The sequence below is a fragment of the Entelurus aequoreus genome, linkage group LG05 (assembly GCF_033978785.1).
Source record: "Entelurus aequoreus isolate RoL-2023_Sb linkage group LG05, RoL_Eaeq_v1.1, whole genome shotgun sequence".
Classification (NCBI taxonomy): Eukaryota; Metazoa; Chordata; class Actinopteri; order Syngnathiformes; family Syngnathidae; genus Entelurus; species Entelurus aequoreus.
Genome location: NC_084735.1, coordinates 39245142 through 39271604, shown reverse-complemented (window position 1 = coordinate 39271604; position 26463 = coordinate 39245142). Strand labels below are relative to the sequence as shown.

The 26463-nt window shown below is 39.4% G+C and overlaps 1 protein-coding gene across 5 annotated transcripts in view; it reads left to right on the top strand.

Annotated features, from left to right (window-relative positions):
* LOC133650617 (roundabout homolog 2-like) overlaps positions 1–26463 on the top strand; it is a 222582-nt gene that overhangs the window by 97249 nt on the left and 98870 nt on the right. Inside the window, exon 1 of one of the 5 annotated variants that reach the window (XM_062048093.1) lies at positions 10040–10066. The exons of the other annotated variants lie outside the window; for them this stretch is intronic. The gene's annotated coding sequence lies outside the window, so the exon portion shown is untranslated. Of the gene's footprint in view, positions 1–10039; positions 10067–26463 lie in introns of those variants that run through there. 5 annotated transcript variants of the gene reach the window in all.

The following is a 26463-nucleotide window of genomic DNA, read 5'->3' as shown; positions in this document are numbered from 1 at the left end:
AAAGATGCATAAGGTCAATTTCATGACCTGCAAATAGTCCGGATTTCAAACCAAGACTCCAACCTATAAGGCTTATCTGACAACAGCAATCAGAGAAAGTTTGAGCAAGATTGATGAAGAGTTCTGTTTGTCACTTGTTAAGTCCATGCCTCAGAGACTGCAAGCTGTTATAAAACCCAGAGGTGGTGCAACAAAATACTAGTGGTGTGTTGTCGTGTTTTTTTTTTGTTTTTTTTATGATTTTATAATATTATCCTCAGAATTAAGTGATTTCCTATTGTTTTCAATCTGCTTGATCTAAAAATGAAACTGCTGCTGACTGCCATTTGAAGTGACTATAGTTTTTTTTCCATGTATTTTATCTTTTTTTTTTTTTACAAAATTAAACAACTGAATGAACATCCTTCAAATCTGGTGATTCAATTTTTTTTTTTTAACAGGGGTTTCATGTATAAAAGTGGGCATGGAGCAGTCTGCTGCTTTAAGTCCACTTGGCAGTCCGGTAGTTGTTGCTCATCTGTCCCAAAGCCAACATGATAACATCACAGATCAGGATGCGGATTAAAGGACCTCACACTAATATCTAGCTATGTCAGTGTTTACAGTTATTTTGTCAACTTGTGCACGTCTTTCTGCAGAAATAATAAATAAATAGTACTGTACATTTAAGTCAACTCTGTCTTCGGACGACTGCATAGATTCTATTATGGGATGACAGAAAGCTGGTTCCAAAAAAATAATGATTTCTTTGTTCATAAACCTGTCTGTCTGAATTGGACTGCGAGCGAGTGTTTGTGTTATCTCACTGTGGAGCCCGGTCACTCCATGATGGTCGATCAAAGAAAGGTTGAACACATTTTTCATACCTATATGTCAACACAAATGTCATATAAAGCAATTTGACAGAGGTGCTGGGAGTTCCTCTTAAAGATGCTCGGATGCTTTATGAAATTGAAGACTTAGAAAGACATCTTGGAAAGGTGTTGGATAGAAGGTCAAACAATGGCTGCTCTTTTACCGCCTCTATATAAGCAGGCTCTGTGGTGGCCTTGTGCTTACCAGAGGGGGACTGCGGGGATGTGATTAAGAGAGATTTGGGATGAATCAACTCCTAAGCTGCTCACTGGAGCATTGGTGTTGGAGTAGGCAAGTAGATGGTATAGGAGCATTTAGTTACTGAGACAAATAGTAGAAAAAACTACAACAAATTAGGTATTACAATAAAGGGAACCTATGGTTATTTGAATCTACATTTACAATACTTCTATGTGGACTAGATCAGTGTTTTTCAACCTTTTTTGAGCCAAGGCACACTTTTTTAGTAAAGAAAAAACGAGGCACCACCAGCAGAAAACGTTAAAAAATGAAACTCTACCAGGTTGTCGTGCCTTATTTTGAGTTTGTTGTTGTTTTCCTGTGTGTAGTGCTTTAGTTCCTGTCTTGCGCTGTTATTTTGGTGGCTCTTCCTGTTTTGTTGTTGTTTTCCTGTAGCAGCTTCACACCTTCCTTTGAGTGCTATTGCCTGACCTGCTTTGTATTGGCAATCAAGACTATTTCAGTTGTGCTGACGCTTTCCTTCTTCGTGGGGACAGGTGTACTTTGTGGACGCCATCTCTGCTCCTCATGCTGTAAGTCTTTGCGGTTGTCCAGCATACTGTTTTTATTTCCTTTGTAGTCAATTCAGTTTTACTTTCGTTTTGCATAGCCATGTTACCCAAAAATGGACAAAACCGAAAGGAAAAGGCAATGAAGCTGCGTCATTGCCTTTTCGCGTTACGTACCTTTTTACCTGCACACCGTCTCCCGCTGTGCTCTGCATATTGGGATCACGACAAACCATCCTCGACGCGTTCTGACTTTTACAAAGCAATTAACTACCTGCTACCACCTACTGATATGGAGTATTACATGGTTACCCTGCCGAGCTATAGACAGCACAGACACTCAACGGCACATTATTTGCAGATTATAATTATTGATTTGCAAAAAATATTTTTTGGACCAATTAGGTGAAGTTACGTCATTTTCCACGGCACAACAAACAATATCTCACGGCACACTAGTGTGCTGCGGCACAGTGGTTGAAAAACACTGGACTAGATAACATGTAGTGGACAGCTTTAGTGTAAATTTGCTCAACAGTCATATTTATAACATACTTTCTGCATATGTCTGCAAAATTTCCGTTTGTTGAGGCTTTCCCAGATTGAAAATGAAACCACCCCCCACTTTCTCCAAAAGTATCTTAATTTGTCTTTTCAAAAAGTACACTGTTGAATATAAAGCCTGTTAGATATATCTTGAAGACCATTGTCATCGCAATTTTTTTTTGTCAACAAATGGTTGATAAGAAACTTTATAAACATTACATAGATCACCCGATCACCACATTAGGGCCACCTGCTTTTTGCTGTATTTATGTCACTTCATGTTGCGTGTCAGTGTCATTGTACACATTCCAAAATTAGATAAATATAACACACCTTATAATTTGATGCTTTGCCATTTTTAGCAAGAATTTCCAATATTGTAACAAAATGTTTTGGTCTGAAAAGACAAAATTGATCAGAGGCCCCGTGATCACACATTCCAGTTTGGATTTTATTGTTAGTTTCCTTAGTTTTTCTATTATTTCCTGTCTTGTACGCTTACTGTAATTGTGTTTCTACTTCCTGTTTGCCTCCACCTCTTGTTTTGTCTGAGCAATGGCTCCCTCACCTGTACTTGATTGGCAATCAGGATTAGAAATGTATATTGTTAAAGTTTTACCGATACCAATATCGATATTCCTTATCGACACCGTTATTCATCAGTACTCTTATCGGTACTGTGTGTGAATAAAGAGATGTAAAAATGCATTTTTTTTATTACAATTTTTTTAGCACAAGAATTTTAACACTACCGAAAACATGCATCATCTCACAGCAGGGAATTATTTAATCAACACATGCTTTTTAAGTCTTAAATGAACTGTGTTTGCAGTCCAAGGTGCAATGCAGTTGTGTGTCATCATCTTGTAAAGACCACACAGATCCATCACTGTGATTTTATTCAATACAATTATACTCAGCTGGAAATAATAGTTATGAGTATGGCATTCATGTGCAGAGCACATACCTTTCACATATTACTGTTAATAAAATATATAGTATAAATCAATACAAATAATGTGCATGTTAGGTCGGTGTGTATTTAAGAAAGGTGTGTTTTGATGCCACGCAAACACGGCGCGATGACATAACGTCAGACGGCGACTGGAGACCTGTCAGCTGATGCCATCTTGCTTCAGAGCAACCTTATGGATTACTACAGTATATTACTCCAATGTTCTACTTCTCTGAGTGGATTAATATTGGCCTGTGTATTACTGGATCGCTACGAGTACGGTTGATGGAACCTAGTAGCCGCAGCACTGAGTAACATTTGTGTTAGCGTGCATGACTTTGAGGAACTTTTGAGGAGAAAATATTATGTTACAAAGTTTTGTGTGGTGTTGCTTCCTTATATGTGATTATTCCAAGCTTAACTGTCTATTTCTATGCATATCAGCATCACCTGAAGTTAATATGACATTGTGTCATGATTATGACAGTCAGCTGGATAAAAAAAAATACAGATAGCCGTATCATTTGTCCAGGGTTAGGTTGAGATTTAACAAACCCTAATCCTTCTGGGCTGACCCAATTAGAAACCGGTACCAACAAATACCTGTACTTGGTATATATATATATCGCTAATCAGGACAAACCTGTCCGTGGTTCCCAGTCAGGATACTGTATAGCGTTCCCTGTGACCTTCCCTGCTGCACTATTTCCATTCTGTTTTCCCTAATAAAAAGGTGTGTACCTGTACTTTGCCTGCTGCCCCCTATGTCTCCTTTAACAAAATGTTGATTGGGTTTGTAATTTGTATTAGGAACATCTGCTCTCTGTCATACTATAAATGTTTATATTGTTCAGATGATCATAAATTCCAAACACCTTGCACCAACACCAGTGCAAATAAAAATAAACAAAAGTGTAATTTAAAGTGTATGGAGTTAGTTTATTGTCTCTGTAAAAGCATGCAGGATTTGTTATACAAAACCTAATTATGTTTAAACCTCCAAAGTATCACCATTCTATTCAATACCAAAATGTAGACACAGTTAGGTTTTCGTTATTAGTCTGTTACAAAGGGTCCGCAGAAAAAAAAAAAAACATTTTTCCCATACAAAATCATGTAATTCCAACAAAAAAGTTCCAGACATCCACAAAAATTAACACCAAACAAATTTCAATGAGAACAATTAGGTTGTACTGTATATGCGGAAAACAATGTGAAATACATATATATGACAATTGAATTGGATAAATAAACATTTGACATCACTTTTAAATTTATTGAAGAGTCTTGTTGGTGAAAACGACGTTGAGCGGAGAGGGATGAGAGTTAAGTCGAGCCGCACAGACGCCACATTTGTATTTTACTATGACTTCTTTATTAAATTCAGTACTGTTTCTCACCATTTTTTTTTTATCAAAGTGGTGGCACTCATGTTATATACAAAAACAACTGTGTGCTCACAAAACTGATACGATGCCATGCAAGTCCGATACAGCACTTTTCGGCACAACACATCACGCTGTCATGATTCCCCGACCCCACTGCAATGTGATACAATTCACTTTTTTTTTGCACCCATTCTCATCCATTCATCAATCCATTTTCTACCGCTCGTCCCTTTCGGGGCAATCTTTGTTTTTTTTAAACACAGAGACTTAGCAGCCAACGCGTCGCTATTTTATTTGTTGGAAACCTAGTTTTTTAAAATGGACCTAAAATGGAAAACAACTTTTCTTACCTATTGGTTCCTGTTTGTGTGTATTTGGATCTGCTTAAGTCCCGCAAATGTGAAATTAAACCGTGGAGGCATGGCAGAGTTATTTACAAAACAATCTTGCCTTCCTTCATACTTCCTCTAAACGAGCCGTTTGGAATTTGACTAATTTGCGACGTTTTTCCAATTGGTGACGTCAGCAGATATCCCCTTAAATGGTAAAGTTTTACCTAACAAGATTTGCCTGAGTCCGGCATTTAGTCCGACGTTGTCGTCAATAACTTCCTTCTTTTTCTCTATCCTCTTGTTGTGGTGCAGACTGACTCATACATGCACACGCATCCTCCGCTTTTGCCATTTCTAATAAAAGTAGTGCATAGTTCTAACTTATATCTGTGAATAGACTTCATATGAAAGCGTTAAAAACTTCAACGTGGCTGACGGGGAGAAGACGTAGTCGAAGTGGAGGCACGGAAATATGATCCTGTAGAGACGGTCAGAAAGCGGCTTGAAGACGGTCTGTAAAACATAATCTAAGCAAAATGTCGACCTAAGAATCAGAATCAGAAATACTTTAACCACCATTATATGTCATGTAGACCAGTGTTTTTCAACCTTTTTTGACCTGAGGTACATTTTTTTTATTGAAAATATCCGGAGGCCCACCACCAGCAGAAATCATAAAAAAATTAAACTGAGTTGACAGTAAAAAGTCCTTGTCGCAATTGTTGGATATGACTTCAAACCGGTTATGTCGGACTGGGGAAGGAGACGACACGACAACAGTAGATCAAGCTCAACAGGTTTATTGAGTGCTTGATGAGTGCATGGGGGTGTATGCTACTATGTGTTTGTATAGAAGGCTATGTGTGGAACTTAACCGTATGAAAATACCGTGAGGTTTGTTGAGGTGCGTGTTGAATGTTCAGCGTCCAAGTCCAAGGGGGAAGAAGCCAAGGGGGGTCCGAGGTCCGAACGGGGGTCGAAGGCAGGAGAGAGAAGTCCGGAAGTTCAAAACGGGGTCAAGGATCGGGGAGAGCAAACAAAGTCCAGGAGGGAAAAGCTGCAGCAGAGGTACACAGCAAAAGCTGAGACACGGGCACTGTGGGGAGAACGAGAGACAAAAATGGGATCAGGAAAAAGGGCACAAGGAAACAAGCAAACGAGCGAGATCAAGTGGGAAGTCAGAGACGCGAAACTTACTGCGAGCAGAGCTACGTTCCGACGAAGAGAAGTCAGCGGCGAGGCTCTTTATGCTGTCGTCCCTCATCAAAGCCAGGTGCGTTGGTCGTTGGTCGTTGGTTGCCTCCGGCTGCGGCGGAGTGTGGGCACGGTCTGCGTGGCGAGCGCGGGGGCATGTCTGGTGCTCACAGCGGAGCCCCTGAGCGCTCCCGCAGAAGAGCGAAGAGCGAAGCACGGAGCGCTCGTGCGCCGTGACAAAACCATAACCAAGCATGCATCAATATAGCTCTTGTCTCAAAGTAGGTGTACTGTCACGACCTGTCACATCACGCCGTGACTTATTTTGAGTTTTTGCTGTTTTACTGTATGTAGTGTTTTGGTTCTTTAGTTCTTGTCTTGCAATCCTATTTTGGGGGCTTATCCTGTTTTGTTGGTGTTTTCCTGTAGCAGTTTCATGTCTTCCTTAAACACTATTCCCCGCACCTGCTTTGTTTTAGCAATCAAGACTATTTAAGTTGTTGTTATCCTTCTTTGTGGGGACATTGTTGATTGTCATGTCATTTCCGGATGTACTTTGTGGACGCCGTCTTTGCTCCACAGTAAGTTTTTGCTGTCGTCCAGCATTCTGTTTTTGTTTACTTTGTAGCCAGTTAGGTTTTAGTTTCGTTCTGCATAGCCTTCCCTAAGCTTCAATGCCTTTTCTTAGTGGCACTCACCTTTTGTTTATTTTTGGTTTAAGCATTAGATACGACGACAAACCCTTGTCGTCTCACACGACGTGTTCCTGACATCTACAAACCAATTAACTACCGGCTGCCACCTACTGATATGGAAGAGTAGAACACGGTTACCCTGCCGAGCTGTAGACAGCACCGACACTAAACAACGGCACATAATTTGCAGATTATTATTACTGGTTGGCAAAAAATATTTTTAACCTAAATTGGTGAAATTACATAATCTCCCACGACACACCAGCCTATATCTCATGCACAGGGGTTGAAAAACACTGATGTAGACCACAAGGAAATGTTTTAAATGTAGAAAATAACAATATGAACCCTTTAAGCGAAACGTTTGGCCCTACCATAACTGACTCAGTGTACAAAAACGTATTTTTAGCAATCATTTTAATAGAAAACTGTTATGAAAACCGACTTACGACTGTATTGTTTATTTTGGCAATACATTAATTTTCATGTGTGAATGTTTTGATTTGTTGTGGTAATAATTTTGGATGCTGTTTGTGTTTCTATGTAAAATGTGAGCCTTGTCCATAGGTCACTTATATACATTTTTTCCTAGTCTTTTTTTCAGTTCATTACACACTTGAGACACAAAGGTCAATCAGTACAATCACAGCATGAAACATTTTAAGAGTTCATGTGGAAGCCTGGCATTACCATATAAATTAGTTTTATGTGTAATGCATGCAGACGTAAAGGAGCAGTGCATAGTTACTCACATTTATTAAAATGTGTTTATCTCTATAACATCCAAACATGCACATATTGTGGCCCATCTTTATGTTTTTATGCAAAGATGGCTGTGCACAGGATGTTGAGTAATCACAGCTCAGTGCCACAATCTCTGGTGGCCATCATTGGATGTGTTTGATCATGCCGGATGATGCAGCTGCACAGATCATCCTGGCATTTTTTTTTTCTAACAATAATTAAGGCAACAGGGAAATATGATTACCAGCAATAAAACACACACACACACACATCTAGCAGCACAGAAAGCGTAAAGGAAAAGTGCACATTAAAGGTGCAGAAAAACAGATGACGCCGTTTTAGACTTTCAGGTTCTGTGAGGGAATGCATTTAGCTTTCTTTAAAAGCCCAGTCCATTACAAAGTGATGACGACGATGACTATGGAACAGAACAGCATACATAATTTGGCTTTGAGAGGACGTGTGCTTGTAAGACAGCACTCTCTCCCGCGGGTGACCACTTCTTCAGTGAAACAAGGCAGATAAAAGGCTAAATTCTGATCCCTGACTCACTCCCCGGCTCATGCTGTACATCTCTGCAATATCGCTGTAAGGGTGTATGATCTCCATTGTATCACCGACTCTATACTAGCTCTTTATCTTTATGAATACCAGGGTGTATGTGCAGCATGCCCACGTTTACTCACACTTTGAATAGTAAATATTAGGGGTGGTTAGCATCCCTACATATAAAAGTATGACCTTTGCACAATGCGGTGCAGACATACATATGAAGGTAAATGAGATAGTCTGGGAGGCAAGCAAAAGCAGATTTACATATGGGATAGTCTTGGAAGCAGCAGAATGTGCGCTCTTGAAAAAAATACATGGAGACAGGATTAATTAATTATAGATGTGGAAATGTGGTCTGAGGGAACGCTGTTACTGTAACTGGAGGGATGGCAAGCCAGAGATGTGAGGATGAAAATGAGGGGAAAGCGGGAGGGTGGGGGCGCAGCAGGAGAACCTATATACCATCCGCAACTTCAATTTTCATTACATGACAGGAGAATAGAAGTTAATTAAACATGACAATGGTGGTGCGTTTATTGTTAACCCTTCATGGTGGCTGAGCGGCTCCACATTCAAAGGCCAAAGAATGCATAAGAAATGGTCTATTCTCCCTTTAAGTGTAAATCCACATTCAAATATGTAAATGTGTGGGTAAATAGCCATTATAGGCTCTATGTGGTACACAATTATAATCAAATTTGATACTATTATTTCATTATTTTTACAAAAGCTCAAAAAGATAATTACTTATGTAATGTCGACACAAATAACATTTTGCAGGACTAAATTGATTTTATTTGTAGAAAAAAATGTGTCACCTTGTGCATGCTCCTTTTTCACCTCACATGTATTCCCAACCTACCAATTGATGCTAATTCGACTCCACACTAATAAGTCCAAAAACAAATGATATGGTGACATTTTCAGCATCAAACTCAAGGCCAGGGGGCCAGATATAGCCCGCAACATCATTTAAAGTGGTCCGCCACGTAATGATGGCATCAGTTCCAGGGTACTCAGGAAATGTGCGGACCAGTTACATGTTTACCTGAGCCACAACCTGTAAAAAGTCCCCACACTCTGGAAAACCTCCTGTGTGGTTCCAATCCCTAAAACAACTCACTAGGGATCTAGACCACTGTCACACCCCACCTCGGGTGAAGGTAATGTAACCTTTGCAAACCGGACTTTCAAATCAAGGATGGCAAGGCACGCAGTTGGTAACAGTTTACAAACATTTATTGAAATCCAAAAAAAAATAAAAGGTGAACAATGACAGGAAAACAAAGCACCTACAATCTGTAATGGCAATAAACAGAGGCAATATTAGTATAGTATATTTTATATAGTACATTTGTATTCTAAATACATTTCAAAGTTGCATGCGTTAAATAGGCCTATATGATTAATCAAAATAAGCATATTAAAAGTAATCAAAATGTAAATCATCCATTATAACAAAATACATGCATTCATAATCAAAGGTCAATAATCAAATATGTCAGAGTAAAGAATTAAATAATCAAAACAGATTTAGCAAAATCTATTAGCAATCAACAAAACTCATTTAACCGGTTACAACACAACATCTCATCATCAAAATAATCACCTCAGTAGATGATGCATGGAGACCGAAACTCCTGCTCAGGACAGAGAACCTCCTCTGGCAGTGACTGACAGCAGACTGTCAGAAAAATGGCATTTTCCAATTTAAATAGCCTATAGCCCCTCCCACTAGCTGGGACCAATTTGACAGGGGGAATTACAAAAAACAGTTATTTTGTAAATTACACCATAAATAACCATCACATGTCTAAAACGTATTCACATAGTACTTTTGCATGTGTAGTGCAGTCATTTTTGTACACAGTATATTCAGGCTTAGGTAACATCACTTTTAAATGTCCAGTGTCCTTCTGTAACACCCAGCTTTTGATAATCATGGTTCGACCCAAATTTGGCCTAATTAGTGAATGCAGGTGTGTTCACCTATATAAAGCCCTCAACCCCACCCTGACTCTTTTAGTCAACTGTTCAGAGCCATGGTGAGTGACAGGTAACAATTTGTTTGTTGAGCACATGCTTTTCACTAGCTAACAAAACCGAATGTTTGTAGTTTGTCCATGTTGAGCTTCCCAACAAATGTGCACGGTCTGTGAGGAAGTCCAAAGGTCAAACAGTGACAGTGTGGGGTCAAACTGTCACAACCACTTTAGACCTGTTGTCCTGACCTCCCACCTCATGAAGACCATGGAGCAGATCCTCCTCAGTCACTTTCACGCACAGACACTAGCCACATGTACAAACCCTGTTTCCATATGAGTTGGGAAATTGTGTTAGATGTAAATATAAACGGAATACAATGATTTGCAAATCATTTTCAACCCATATTCAGTTGAATATGCTACAAAGACAACATATTTGATGTTCAAACTGATAAACGTTTTTTTTTTGCAAATCATTAACTTTAAAATTTGATGCCAGCAACACGTGACAAAGAAGTTGGGAAAGGTGGCAATAAATACTGATAAAGTTGAGGCATGCTCATCAAACACTTATTTGGAACATCCCACAGGTGAACTTGCAAATTGGGAACAGGTGGGTGCCATGATTGGGTATAAAAGTAGATTCCATGAAATGCTCAGTCATTCACAAACAAGGATGGGGCGAGGGTCACCACTTTGTCAACAAATGCGTGAGCAAATTGTTGAACAGTTTAAGAAAAACCTTTCTCAACCAGCTATTGCAAGGAATTTAGGGATTTCACCATCTCCGGTCCGTAATAAAATCAAAGGATTCAGAGAATCTGGAGAAATCACTGCACGTAAGCAGCTAAGCCCGTGACCTTTGATCCCTCAGGCTGTACTGCATCAACAAGCGACATCAGTGTGTAAAGGATATCACCACATGGGCTCAGGAACACTTCAGAAACCCACTGTCAGTAACTACAGTTGGTCGCTACATCTGTAAGTGCAAGTTAAAACTCTCCTATGCAAGGCGAAAACCGTTTATTAACAACACCCAGAATCGCCGTCGGCTTCGCTGGGCCTGAGCTCATCTAAGATGGACTGATACAAAGTGGAAAAGTGTTCTGTGGTCTGACGAGTCCACATTTCAAATTGTTTTTGGAAACTGTGGACGTCGTGTCCTCCGGACCAAAGAGGAAAATAACCATCCGGATTGTTATAGGCGCAAAGTTGAAAAGCCAGCATCTGTGATGGTATGGGGGTGTATTAGTGCCCAAGACATGGGTAACTTACACATCTGTGAAGGCGCCATTAATGCTGAAAGGTCCATACAGGTTTTGGAGCAACATATGTTGCCACCCAAGCAACGTTACCATGGACGCCCCTGCTTATTTCAGCAAGACAATGCCAAGCCACATGTTACATCAACGTGGCTTCATAGTAAAAGAGTGCGGGTACTAGACTGGCCTGCCTGTAGTCCAGACCTGTCTCCCATTGAAAATGTGTGGCGCATTATGAAGCCTAAAATACCACAACGGAGACCCCCGGACTGTTGAACAACTTATACTGTACATCAAGCAAGAATGGGAAAGAATTCCACCTGAGAAGCTTAAAAAATGTGTCTCCTCAGTTCCCAAACGTTTACTGAGTGTTGTTAAAAGGAAAGGCCATGTAACACAGTGGTGAACGTGCCCTTTCCCAACTACTTTGGCACGTGTTGCAGCCATGAAATTCTAAGTTACTTATTTGCAAAAAAAAATAAAGTTTATGAGTTTGAACATCAAATATCATCTTCTTTGTAGTACATTCAATTGAATATGGGTTAAACAGGGTTTGCAAATCATTGTATTCCGTTTATATTTACATCTAACACAATTTCCCAACTCATATGGAAACGGGTTTTGTACATGGACAATATCTATTTAATCTGATCATCATTCGGGTTGGAATGTTACTGTGTACATGGAGCCTAAAAAAAAAGATCTGATTATGACGTGCAATTTCATGCATCACACCTTAAATCGGAATGCTTTACTTTGACATGCGCAGAACCTAACACAACGGAAAGGCACACAAATTCTGCAATTTTTTGTGTAAAATACCATTTTGGTTTTACGCTGAGTCCTCCTTCCATGGGGGGCTGCTGGTCCCGTGAATGGCTGACCTGTATGCAGCTCATAGGGTGAAAAACTCAAAGGGCGGTAAAACAGTTTTATTCACGGACCTTCGAATGATCATTAACGCTAATTGCAACATGTCAATCCAATTAAATTTGGTCTGTGCACAGATTTTAGCCAATTAGTTTTTTATGTTCTGGTCCATCCTTTCAACCTTGCCTTGGGACTCAGGATGGTACCCCAAACCTGTGTTCTAGTCCGAAAGCCTTTTCGACCAAGGCTAAGTGAGTATTTTTTTTAAATGGTTGCCGTTGTCTGACCTAATCTTTTTGGGGAAACCATGTCGGGGTACTAGGTCATCCACAAGTCATTTAATTACTGATATTGCATCCTCTTTTGGGGTTGTTGTTGCTTCCGGCCAACCACTGTGATTGTCAACACAAGTCAGTACGTACCTTTTCCCTTGTACCGTATTGATCATATCAGTGAAATCAAAGACTATACATGGTTCACCCTCACCTCCTCCATATTCTAAATTTGATCTATTGAACTACTATCGATGTGTAAAATCGTTATTTTCAAATTAAAATTAGTTATAACTTCTAACCCGCGGTAAAAACGTTAAAACTATGGAATGTGTCAGAGTCGGATGATTGTCGATTTTGTTCCAAGGAGTCTGTATCCACCCTCACTCACCCCCTTCTGTTTCTGAAAAAAAAAGGGCTGTGTTAGTCATACTATCACTTTCAGAAACATCTAAGAAAAAGGTCAGCTAATAGTCAAGTAGCGGAGGACAGGTCATGTTTGAGGTCAATGATTGTCTCTTTAGCCTCTATGGTCCACTGGGGGGTGTTGTTAGGGTAGGGGACCCCTTAGCGATATCACAAATAACTCAAACTCGACTAAACCCTATCTTTTATGTAATTTATTCAATATGGTGAAAGTAACAAAACATGCTTATATTTATATTGTCACCAATACTAGAAAAATACTACCCTTATGGCGGATGCTTTAGCAATAATATTTTGAATTTTTACCACACCTGGTGGCCCCAATAATTCATTAAGTCAAGCTCATGTTGTAGAAAGTTGAATGATGCAGACACGTTTGTTACTGAATACTTTCTATCAGACTTCTGTCTTGACGACTATGTGTATGTAATGAGCAACTATAATTATTTGATATGCTTAAATATGTAATGTGTCGTTTTAGCTCAGCTGTTGTGTAGCTGCTAGCTCCTCGTAGCCTACAGGTGTCTAAAGTGCAGCCCATAGTTATGTGTTTAACATAACCATGGGCTAAACCTAAACAATTGAAAATGTGGTATTTGGGTGTCGGTGTAATGTTTGGCAGCTACACCGTGTCTTATCATTGGACCTAAGTTATTTGGTTTTGTAGGCGAGACAGAGAGCAAGGGAACAATGTGGGACACTATTGTGTCCATTTTATACCATGCTAGCTGTTGCAAAGATAGGTCAACATGAGCAGCCACACCTTGAGTTCCAACATATATAAATAATCATAACATATGGCGAGTCGGGTGGCAGAACACACGGAAGCATCTCAGCCAGTCAGGGTTTTCACCGTTAGAGCCATTCCTGTTGTTTCAGGCTGTGGTATGCTTGGTAGTGGTGTCGCAGCTGGGTGGTTCAGCCGTCAGGTAACACCAGGAATGTTCCTTCTTTGCGATTTGAATGTCAGGGTACAGTCTGTAAAGGAGGTCCAGCAATCTGAACCGGAAGTGGTTTGGTGACAGGTAACCTTCTTGTGACCCCAGCGAAGCCTTCGACCTTTAAAGAGGAAGCACACAGTTTTTTTGGTACCTCTGCATTCAGAATCGAATGGGTGGCTGATAAAATTGTCCGTTGACACTCATGTCCAGCAGGGGTCCTGTCTGTACTTCCTGCTGCGGCTCCTGATGTGGGCGTCCTCTTACACGCCTTCGTGTTCGTTTGTTGGCACGACGGAACCTTTCCTGTTCGGAAATGTTCGGACAGTCACGACTCCAGTGACCAGGCTGGTCACAGCCGAAACAGTGTCTACCCCAGACTGGCTTTGAAGCATCGTGTTGTCCACCACCCGAGTCCAACCGCACGTCTGTTGAGGATTATTTCCTCCACCTGTTGGAACTCAAAAGCAAGGTCACCCACTGCCGAATATACCCTAGCTGATCTTTGACCTTTTGGTTCTTTTAACCTTTTATCTTCAGCGATCTGTAATTTAAGTAGTCGTTTTCTTGTTGCTCTGTCATTAGCCCTATTTTGCATGGGATGAATAAAATGTCCTGCCATATATTGTTTTTGGCACCGTGTATATCAGGGTTAACTTTGTCCAAAGTGTTTGGCCAAAGGTTCCCTCCCGGAGGTACAGGTGGGAAAACAAGGTCAACAATGGCTTGCATGTATGCATCGGCAAGAGACTTATATTAAAGTAGGCCCCTATAATTGTCATGTGTCAAAAATGTCTGGTGTGCACCGCCCTCTGCTGGAGGAAAATGGTCAGACTTGCAAAATAAGGGGTTAATACTTTCTCTTTTAACGTTGATGTTCCAGGTAATTTAATGTTCAGTGAATGTATAGGATAGGCCGATGTCGTTGTGGCTTGTACAGCCCTTTGAGACACCTGTGATTTAGGGCTATATAGATAAACATTGATTGATTGATTGATTGATGGTTGATGGTTGATTATATGACCAAAATGAACTTATTTCATATATTCATTCATTTTCTATCGCACTCATAGTTTTATTCCATTTCGCATCTAATTATTCCTATTGATTTCTTCCCATTTCACTCAAACAACTAAACAAACAAATAAACTTGCAGCTAACCACAATCAACAGCATACCATTTACGAATACCTTAATTTGTCACTTTCTCATCTTTCTTTCACTTTCGTTTTCCTTTACAAACAACCTCCTGTACCCTAACTCTTCCTTACACTTCACACAATGTTTCTAATTTCTGTTGTCCTATAAACCATTCACATAACGTAAGGTTATAAACATCCTTTTCCCCTATTGTTAATGTCATTTGTCAAAAATGTCTGCCGTAGGAAAATGGACAGACGTGTAGAAGGGGTTAATTTTCGGAGGTAAGATCAATCTTAGAGGGGGCGTGTTAATACCTCCTTCTCTTGTCACTGGAGTAGGGGGCGGTGTCCTAGTCAAAGTCTGGGCGGGTCGTTTGAATTGTCTTGCGCATGCGCGGCAGACAAAAAACCAATCAGTTCATTCTGTCATTAACCATCGTTTCTTTTGCTGCATTTCGTTTTTCCACGTAATCCCCGTTTACTTTTATCATACGCCAAACTCTTAAATTCTCTCCCTGAGTGTTCCATTTTCACCAGCGCACACACACACACACACACACACACACACACACACACACACACACACACACACACACACACACACACACACACACACACAAAACACACACACACACACACACACACACACACACACACACACACACACACTCAGCAGCACACACACACGAGCACGTGTAAGCACTCCCACACTCACACTCAGCAGCACACTCTCTGCGTTTCACTTTACCATAAAACTTCCAGTTACTTTTTTTTATTTATTTTTTATTTTATTTTACCAGACGTTTGAGTTCACGACTTTTCGAGTATTGTAAACTCCCTCTTAACCCTTTCAAGGAACGTTCTCCTTTTTTTTTCTCTTTTTTTTCTTCTTTTTTTTTTCTACCTGCTAGTTCCATTGTCGACAACCGTCCATTCAATTGATCATTGAACGGCAGCCAATCATCACATTTTTCCCCACCGCCATCACATTTCTGTTTGTCACACTCCAAGGCCATTGTGTCTATATTTTCTTAATTCTAGTGCCCTCAACGCAAAGGGATCTTTCAACCCGGGAGTCTTTATTGTACCTTTTACAAATGGCCTCCAGCCTTTTCCTTACGTTTCAGTGCCCTCTTATCGTCACTGGGATCTTGCAACCCGAACTCATTAAGGGACGACCAAATTCCCAGGGTAAGCTACACCCAACTATTAGTTCACTCGTCAATGAACCTGCCCGTCACGGTAATCGAGACACAATGGCGTGAGTTGACCACTTATTTACAATTTTAATGCAATTGCAGGCTCGGCAAAAATGCAATCAATCTATCGAAATCACAACTCTGCGTGCTGGGGTTCAATATAGTGTTTGACTTACAGACTTCAGGACAGACTCCTAACGCAGATTTTATCTAAAAAGAAAGGTTCTGCTCACCTTGAATTGGCCAATTGAGTCTGTCCAGAAGATTACAAGAAGTCATCGATCAACAGCGTGCCATCCCGGACGAGCCCCCAAATTGTTGCGTCGACAGCTCTTCCTCCCAAGGAAGTCAAAGTCTGCTGTCCACTCCCAAGTTCTTTTAATGGCAAATAAGCTGATGTTAAATTGACCACCAAAAGCAGTAGTTGGTATTTCGTTGTTTATTGTCAAAGCTTTGGCAATAATGAGACCAACCCAGCACCCAAGCGTTCCCCAGCCCGGTCCAGATCGGTCTACCAAAACCCCGGAACTCCTGTCTACCTCCTCCTTCTCCTGTCCCCCCCACCTGCTGTTTCCCCAGTCTAGCTGTGCTCCGTATCTCAGGAATGTAATGGCAGTCTCAACAAAGACAGCGCTCTGACTCTAACCAAGGACACTCGAATCCAAGCACTTTGTACCACACGAGACATTAGCTGATGTAAATATGACTATAGGAGTTTTTAGAAAGAAGTAACACTTAAATATGGATATGGCTTCCAACAATATGTTACGTAGTAAAAGTCACAATTATAATAATATGTAATATTTATATAGTTTGCTCATTTAAAGCATACGCCAACGCATTCATCTCAAAAACGCATCACATTTGCTTGTTCCTTTGACAGCAATACTGATTACTTCTCATCGCAGACATCATGAGAGCCAATAAACATTACAAAAATATCACTTACTGTACAATGTCTGATGTCACTGGGATGACAACTGCTAGGATGTTAACATGTTCCCATTTAGATGAATAATGACTCTTAATGCTAGCGAAGAAAAAAGTGGGTTGGAACCAAGTGTCTTTTTTTGTCTTTCTTGCCATTTTCGGGTCTGAATTGGCGGTCAATGTTGACCAACTTGTCAGATTATGTCCTCATATTTTTATTATCAAGGTGAGAGGCATTATTTATGATCTAGAATAAACTTCCACAAGCTCCGAGGGGAGAAAGCAGCTCACCAACCAATGATGTCAACATAGCCACACAAGCGAGGTAGTTCTGTAATCACGGCACCGCTATAAATAGTTTGTCTGCGCTTATAAAAACTATATCACTAATACTTGGTGAATATTCAAGTCATGAAATTGGATGGTGTGGATGGATAGTATATTAACAAGTTATAATGCAAAAAAAAAAATACATCCAGATAGGCACAATTCCAAAAATGTGCAGTTCCCCTTTAAGCATTGTGGCCCTCAATAAAAACAAGTTCCACCCCTGTCTTACCCCATCCACCATTTGACCTTCTGTTTTGTCCCTGGATTACAAAAAAGGAGAGCACTTAATATAAGAATTAACAATTGAAACATGGAATCAAAACATTGTTTCTCTTTCCCTATAAGCCTATTTTTTGGCTATGGTATATATATATATATATATATATATATATATATATATATATATATATATATATATATATATATATATATATAATATTAGATTTGTTGTTTTAAAACGCTCTTCACCTCCTTGCTAATTGAAGCCATGACTGATTGTTGATGACTTTTTTAGGGCACAGGGATGTTAAGTTGTTTATATATAGTCAAATAAGAAAATAAATCTAGATATCTGCCCCTCCCCTGATTGTGTCGGCATATCTGTCTACGTTTTTGTGTATCCCCCCTGAGTTGGGATGATGTGTTGTGGTCATCAGCAAAGTTTGTGATATAAGGACAGGGCAGCTGTTTTTTTTTGTTTGTGCATGTGTGTGTGTGTGTGTGTGTGCGCGTGCGTGTGTGTGCGTGTGTGTGTGTGTGTGTGTGTGTGTGTGTGTGTGTGTGTGTGTGTGTGTGTGTGTGTGTGTGTGTGGGTATGCATCAGTGTGCTGCTTGTGACAGATATGGGACATCCATGACTGCAGTTGAGAAAGTGACACACCCCTAAAGGCTATCGTGTTAAAAAAAAAAAATATTCAGCAAACTCCAACCACAGTTTAATGTAGTGTCATATGAAATCTCTCAACTGCTGTTATGCATTTTGTGAGGCTGTATCATCACAGTACCTGACAACACACTCCGTTAAAGTGCACACGAAGTGCAATCTCTTAAAAAAAAAAAAGACATCTTGGTTGCTGTGTAAACCTGCCAGCTTTGTTTGCAAGGTGCATACCAATTTTTTGCATGTGATTCCCAAATTGAAAGGCAGCCATCTGTTATATGCGGCAACTCACAAGGTGTCTCATCTTTCCTCTTCAGTCATACATTATTCTGTTTCTTTTTGCCTCTGCTGTGTTGCCATACCAGCACAGCACAGGGGTGAAGCTGTATTCCCGCACTGGACCAACCGCCTACCTTTTAATGGGTTCAGACTTCTACACACACACACACACACACACACACACACACACACACACACACACACACACACACACACAGACACACACACAGTCAGTGTCAGCTTGGGTAAACAAGCAGATCAGTAAACCACAAAAAAACCTTGCATATGTTTTATAAATTAATTGGGTGGTACAGCTCTCACCCATCGCCATCTGTTTTTCACACATGGCTATTTACCACTTTGTGTTAAGGAGGACTAAATATACTTGTTTTAATTAATAAATGATGTGATTAGTTGCATCCTCTATCGTGAAAAAAAGATTGCCTCTCTTTAAAGACAATAGGCCAGGGGTGTAGCTCAGGGGGCACGTGGAGGAAAATCTATTCCCAAGTGGGTCGGACAGGTAAAATTATGGCATGATAACTTAAAAACAAGGACAACTTCAGATTTTTAAAATTGTAAAAATAGCCTGAGCACATTCATAAAATGTACAAATCATAATGTTTTTTATTTTTTTACACTTACATGTTGCGGTAATAGTATTCTCTCTTCATTTGTCATTATTTATGCTCTGTAAATGAATGATGTGATAATGTTCATCAGTCAAAAAGGTGTAATTGAGTCTGGCAGAGTTTTAAAATGCTCCCTTTGGTATTAGTTTTCAATCTATCAGAAGATCAAATTACAGGATGTTATTAATGTAATTTACTAATTTTCCATTACTGATGTACTAACATCATGTGCTTTATTCTGTACATATGTAGCATCATCGAGAACAAAACTTGTGAATTTGGAATTTCATTAATCACACATGCAGTTAGAAGGGGATACATGTTATTTCAGAATATGCATGGGCGCTCAGAGGCATAAGTACTACGCGAAATGTACAGATTATGAAAAGCATTTGGGTAGAAATGTCACAGGTTTACATTACCAACAACTTTGACAATCAAGGCATGAACGTAACATTCCACAGTTTGTATACTATCACAAATAAGCAAAGTAGGTAGTGTCCAAACACAAAAGTGTTGCTTCTATCGTAACTCGGCACATAGCTGCACCCCCTCTGAAGTCATGCTCGCTATCGCTCACATTGCTATTGCGACATCCAGTGAACACATTTAGAACAGTGACTTATTTTATTAATTTTGTGCGTTTTGGACTGGACTCAAAACTGAAGTTATGTTTGTCCAAAATGTGGGTTAAACTAATAATTTAGTTAGTTGATTTACATTTTGTTGTGTTTATTATTTTGTTCGTTGTATATCATCCCTGTGAGCATTCTTCAAACATACAGGTATATGAAATAGAAATGATCAACCTATCATAAACAGTATGTGGTATGATAATAATGATAAATACATTTGATGTATAATGCACTTTACATCGCAAAGTAGGGTTGTCATATTGCCAGATGATGTCGATACCAATACCTACGAACCGCCATGATTCTATATACTTATTTGACACCACAACGCAAATAAAAAAATAGGCCCATATACTTTTAAGTTCCCTTCTTTATTGTAAACCGTTTCAAATGGTCAAGTCTTTAAAATAATTGTGCTTCAATATGTATTTCCATAGAATTTAAATTGCAGTACCAGAAAAAGGCAACTACTGTATATATATATAAAAAAGAACAGTAGTGGCCTATAGCCTCCTAAAATATGACAACAAGCAACACTGGGTTCATCAACATGCTTATAAATAACAACAGTAATCAACTATTTTACATTAAAGAAAAAGAACATCAGTGGCGTCGACCCTTCAAGTATATAAAACAAACAATAGTGTTATTATTTTCTCAATATGGTGGTGGCGTGACTTTCTGTAATTTTTTTGGAAATAAGCTAATAGAAAGGCTAAAACATAAGGCAAATATGTATGTTTTTATTCATGATCAACATGTAAGCTTTTTGCATTATGCAAGGTGCTTTTGCTCTATTTTTACATTTTTGCGAGGTTTTGTTGTTCATTTTATTTCTACAATATGCCATGGGCCTATCAAAATAAAGTTGTGTTCCACAAATGGCCCCAGGCCACACCACTGGTTTATGTATTTCACCAGAATGACAGTGTCTCTTAGAGTGTCTCCAAGATGTCTTCTTGGCACTCGTAGTGGTGGATTTCTGCTGTCACTTGCTCATACGTTGCCTTTAGTGTCCGCTTGTATTTGATTACCGAATAAAAGCATGACGCAAAACATCTCTTTCATTTTTAATGCGTAACTCTACTCGCAAAATATTGTGAAAAAAATGTGTATATTGGCAAGGTATACATCCCTTCCGCTACATGTTATTCTTTAGCAAAGCATGTCCGTAGGTTGTAGGGTGTGTTGTAAAGCAGAGTTTTGAGGCATACCACCACAGTTTGATTCTAATGTGTTGAGTAGGGGAGAACCGGAAGCATCAAATCTATACATTTGTAGCAGCCTGACACAATTAAATATATACTCTATATGGGAAACACCGGCTAATTTTTTAAGGACCACAGGCCTTCGTCTTAGGCACTGACTGCTCAGTGATCACACACCAAAACTCAATATTTTTTACAGTATTCGATTCTGACAATATTAAAAACAGCAGTTATTGATGTATTTGTTTCGTGTTTGTGTATGAACTTGGTATCGAGGTATTGGTTCTTTTGACAACCCTATTACAAAGGTATCTCAAATAAGGAACAGCAGATTCAGATAAACACAGTTTAAAATGGTTATATCTAAAACAGTTTAAAGTGTTCAAAACAGGCTTCAAAATGCCTTTTTGAAGTGGAAGGTCTTTAGCTGCCTTTTTTAAAGTGTCCACAGATTGATCTGTGATATGATATGGGAAATTAGAAATGGTTGACAGGAAGTTGCACAGGATCAAACAAACCTTTGACGTTTCTCAGACAAGAGAAGTGGTCAAGGCAAACAGGAAGTGGAAACAAAAAAATGAATGTTGGACAGGAAATGATAAATTGACAATGGTGACCTTAAAATCTTGCAATGTCTTTAACTGAAGTAATACATTGTTTTGGGTTTTAAAAGTTATATAATTCATATATTTTAGGGCAGTCAAACGATTGTTTGTAGTTAACTAATATTTGATCGCAAATATTTCTGATAAACTTGCTTTTTATCCTTACCAAGTATACTTTAGACATTTTCACGTTTTTAATACTATGAAAATAGGACAGGACAATGTGTTTGCTTTAAGCAAATGTTTGTTTATCAATCAAAATGCTTTTTAAACAGCTGAACACAAAATAGACACAAACGCACACTATCTTTCACACAAACATACTCTCTTCACACAAGCTTACCTTAAAAACAAATCTACTATGAATGATGTTTAACAAAATGTCTGGTTGTGCGTGTCGGCACAGTGCCTCCTCAGTCTTTATGACTTCATGGCTTTGTTTTGAGTGGGACTCTCTTACTCCACAAATTGATCGGGCAATTTTTATGGAAAGTGTGTTGGTTAAAGTTGTTCCTTGTGTGCTTTCCGGCCTGGTCTGCTTCCGTCGGGTGTTCTCTGCATCGGCTGTAGTTAGCTGCTGGCGGCGTTTGGGATGCGACTTGGCTCGCGGCAGCGACGGATGGCTTAGGTCTTGCAGGGAGACCCACCTACAGGGCTTTGGGGCTAGGCTTGCATGCCATTCAGTGTGCACTTATCTTTGCCCATTTCTGCTCTTTATTTGTTCCCGCTTGTGGCTTTTTTAAATTTGTTCTATAGTTTTTTAAGATCAGAACAATAACCCCAAAGTTCTTATCCTATAACTTAAATACAAAGATCCATTGCATTATCTATGTGATGTAAAACACCCAAAAACGTTGTCTCACATGCTTAAAGTGAGGCTGTCAATATAACACAGGCTGGCTAATGGATACACCAGACGTTACGTCTACTGGAGAAGATGAAAAATGCATCGTCTGGTAAATCTAAGCATTTTTTTTAAAGCATTGCTAACTCACATTATGTACAAGAGCAATTGTGGCCATTTTTTTACTGATCACATAAAGAGTGAGTTGAGCAATTTAATATATATTAAGAAGAGAGTTGAGAGGATGCAGTAGCTGCCTGGTGAAGCTGAAAAATGCAGTACAGGAATAAAATGTAAAGATCTTAAACCCCACCACAAACCACCCTGTATAGTCATTCGTGTTTAGCTACATCCACTTTGTCACGTTTACACTGCCTGATTTAATAAATGAAACAGGTGAATGACTGACGCTGCTGAAAGGCTCGCTTGAATAATTGAGCAGAAGTCAATCAGACAACATTATGGAGTGTGGGCGTCCTAGCAGTCTGGAATTACCACACAGCAGCAAGCTTGGTGCCGCCTCTGCTTGGACTCAATAGACCGGAACACAGCCCCACCTTATGTCTCCATGTGCCTTTATATTTACACACACCAGACACTTCTTTAAGTATACATTTTTGATATTTTGATACCCCTCTCATGTAGCTTAATGAGGTATTCATAATATTATAAACATCTTCAAAATGCCATCACATTATCCACACTATTCTTATTCTGACAGTGCCAATAGATACAATCTAGATAAGATCTTATCAAGTTTGGCATGGATGCACAGTGGTTAAGTGGTTTGCACAGTTGCCTCAGTCAGGAGCTCCAGGGTTCAAATCTCTGCCTGCATGGGCATATTTGTGTGGAATTTGTTTGCCATTTGGCTTAGGTTGCCATGGCAATGCATCCTATCATGGCAGTCCACTCTTTTTTTTTCATTAGAATAAACATTAAAGCTTTTTGATTGTGCGGGATTGCATTTGTGAGACTTTACAGAATTGTAAATGGTATCCTATGATATAATATACAATGACAATATGTTAATTTAGCAAGTGTGTGCATGAGTTAGCATGCAAACGGTAACTGATATATTCCTTCACAATACAATTATACACAAAGGGGCTCAAAATCTTTATTACAATGAATAATAAACCAATATTTTAAAATTTAATAATTAGATTTTTTATTGTCTCCAATTTAGTTGGTAAACACAGTATACCAACACATGTGTCTTGTCCCATAGGTACACATGACTTGAGGTTGACGTTTTGGCCTCACCAGCACCACCAAACCACATTGGGACACAGGCTTTAGTGCTGTGAATATAATATGTTCATGAAATAAGTGTATCTCAAACAGTTGGGATTATTCGACGAGGTGTCAGGGAGGGCCGTGAGAGACAGGGGGACTATCAGTATTTGCATCTTTATAGATGCTTGAACAATACACACGCCCCCAGCTAGATGGCAGCAATTTATTCAACAGGCTGACATGCAGGAAATATATTCATAGAGTCTTGGTTTACCATAAATAAATTGGTAATGAGAATATATCATATTTTTAAATATAAATAACTCTATTTGGAGCTTGCTAACCAACACCTAGCTTGACACAAACAGATAAATAAATGAGTATGGTCAGTTTGTCCATAGTATTTCAATTAATGGGGGACGTGAATATTTTTGGTCCCCCTTGGAGACAAGACAGAAAATAATTGAGAACCACTGTATTAACTTCTATTGCCACAATACATCCCACCCCTGCACTCATTTTAATTTACCATAGCTGATGACCACGAAATTGTATTAAATCAGCTACTCACTTCTCATTTATTTGGACACGACATATTATGTTAATCATCAATCAACAAAGCTAATTGCACATGCAGCAAGTGATAGTGTGTGGTCTCAGCAAAGTGAGGGCAATCAGCTGAAAATTGCCAAGAGTAAAGAAAGTGCTGACAAAATATGTCCTTTGACCCCAGCTATCTTAAGCATTTAGAATCAATCAACATTATGAATTTGGGGACGGCGTGGCACAGTTGGGAGAGTGGCCGTGCCAGCAACCCGGGGGTTCCTGGTTCAATCCCCACCTTCTACCAACCTCGTCATGTCCGTTGTGTCGTGAGCAAGACACTTCACTTCACTTGCTCCTGATGGGTCGTGGTTAGGGCCTTGAATGGCAGCTCCCGCCATCAGTGTGTACATGTGTGTGAATGGGTCAATGTGGAAATAGTCTGAAAGCGCTTTGATTACCTTGAAGGTAGGAAAGCGCTATACAAGTATAACCCATTTACCATAATTTGTAGCTTTCTGGCCATAACCAAGTAAAAAAATTATGTCAAAAGCTTTAGAGTCTTAAATGGTGCGTATTACCACCTTTGGATATTTTGCCCCTGAAAATGTATTTGGCAGTCAATTCCCATGATATTAATTCGTTTTTGAGTAATGAGTAGATAATTAACTGTATTTGAAACACAAGAATCACCATTTCCATCCATAGACACCATACAGTAGCCTGTTTATTCATGCTCTTTCAGCATTCTCTTAAGCATATTGAGGAAAACATCAGTAGAAGAGGAGGCAAAATAGAATACTAGCACTTACCTTATTTTTCTCTCGTTTTTGTGCGCCGGTCCGCACTTCTTTCTCAGTTATTTCACAGGTTCTGACTCTGTCTCTATTTGAGGGTGCTCCTTGAGTCAGAATTAATTTCAAAATATTGTAAGTCGGGATAAAGATGCTACCAAAACACATATTACGCAATATGAAATTGCCTTCAGTCTTCTATAAGTTTTGGAGATTAAAATGGGCGTTGAAAAATGTGCTGAAACATGTCAGAAAACAAGTGTAAAATCATAAAAAGCGTAAAAAGTGTGTCTTCTTTGGGGGGTCTGTTACCTGTATACATAATTTTTAGGTCTAGATCTATCAAATAGGAGCAAATGTTGTCAGCGTCAGAAGGGCCCTTTAAGAATGTTTTTTGGGGGGTTTGCTACCATGTAATTGACTACTGTAGCAACCAGTCCAGGCTGTAAACCCTTCTCACTCTTAGTCAGCTTGGATAGGCTCCAGCTCACTGGATAAGCAGTAGAAAAATATGTTATCTTTTAGCTGTGACTATTTTTTGTGATTCGTTTTATATTCATCTTCAGCGACTGTTCCCTGTTGTATGTGTTTGATAGTTCCTATCTTCTGTTAATGTGTACAATTGAGGGACAGCAGCACACATTCTAAATATTGTGTATTGGATGAAGATGCTACCTAAACACATACATTAGAAAGGGCCTGACACATGAAACGTGACGAATTGGGGAGTGCAGTATCCAATTGAGTGTTGAATATCTTAAAATGTGTTTTGTGGCAATTCCAATATTGACCAGAGCGCCAGTTGCTATGTAGAGTGGCACTTTCCATCATTTTCAGCTGACTGCATTGCATAATGTTGAACTGCAAACCCACTCCCCACCCTCCCACACCTTCCTCTCACACGAGAATAGGGCAATTCAAATCGCTTCACTACTGTACTACGCAATATGAAATTGCCTCCAAGTCTTCTGTAAGTGACTTCAGCAGGCTGATAAAGGCCCGCCCACATTTTGGCGCCAAGAGTGGGCATTCCAAAATGTGCTGAAACTCATTAGAAAACAAGCCTAAAATCACTTGTGTGTCTATTTTGGTGGGAATGTTACATGTAGACATAATATTTAGGTCCAGAACTATGGAATACGTGCCAATGTTGTCAGCATTAGAGGGACCCTGGAATTATTTAATATAATTTGTTACAGTACTGTACAGCATTCCATCTTGTTAGCACTAAGCTATTACAGGAACAAAGTTTTCTTACAGAAACTTTTTCGAACTTTGCACTTGACGTCTTTCGAAAATATATATATATTTTTTTTTTCCCAGTTGTGTGTGTTTCGTGTTTCCTGAATCTCTCGAGACAGTTGCTTCTGTTCATTGTGCACCTTTACCAGAACAAGGTAGCTGGATGACTGCATGAGTGGAGTGTCGCGCTTATGGAAT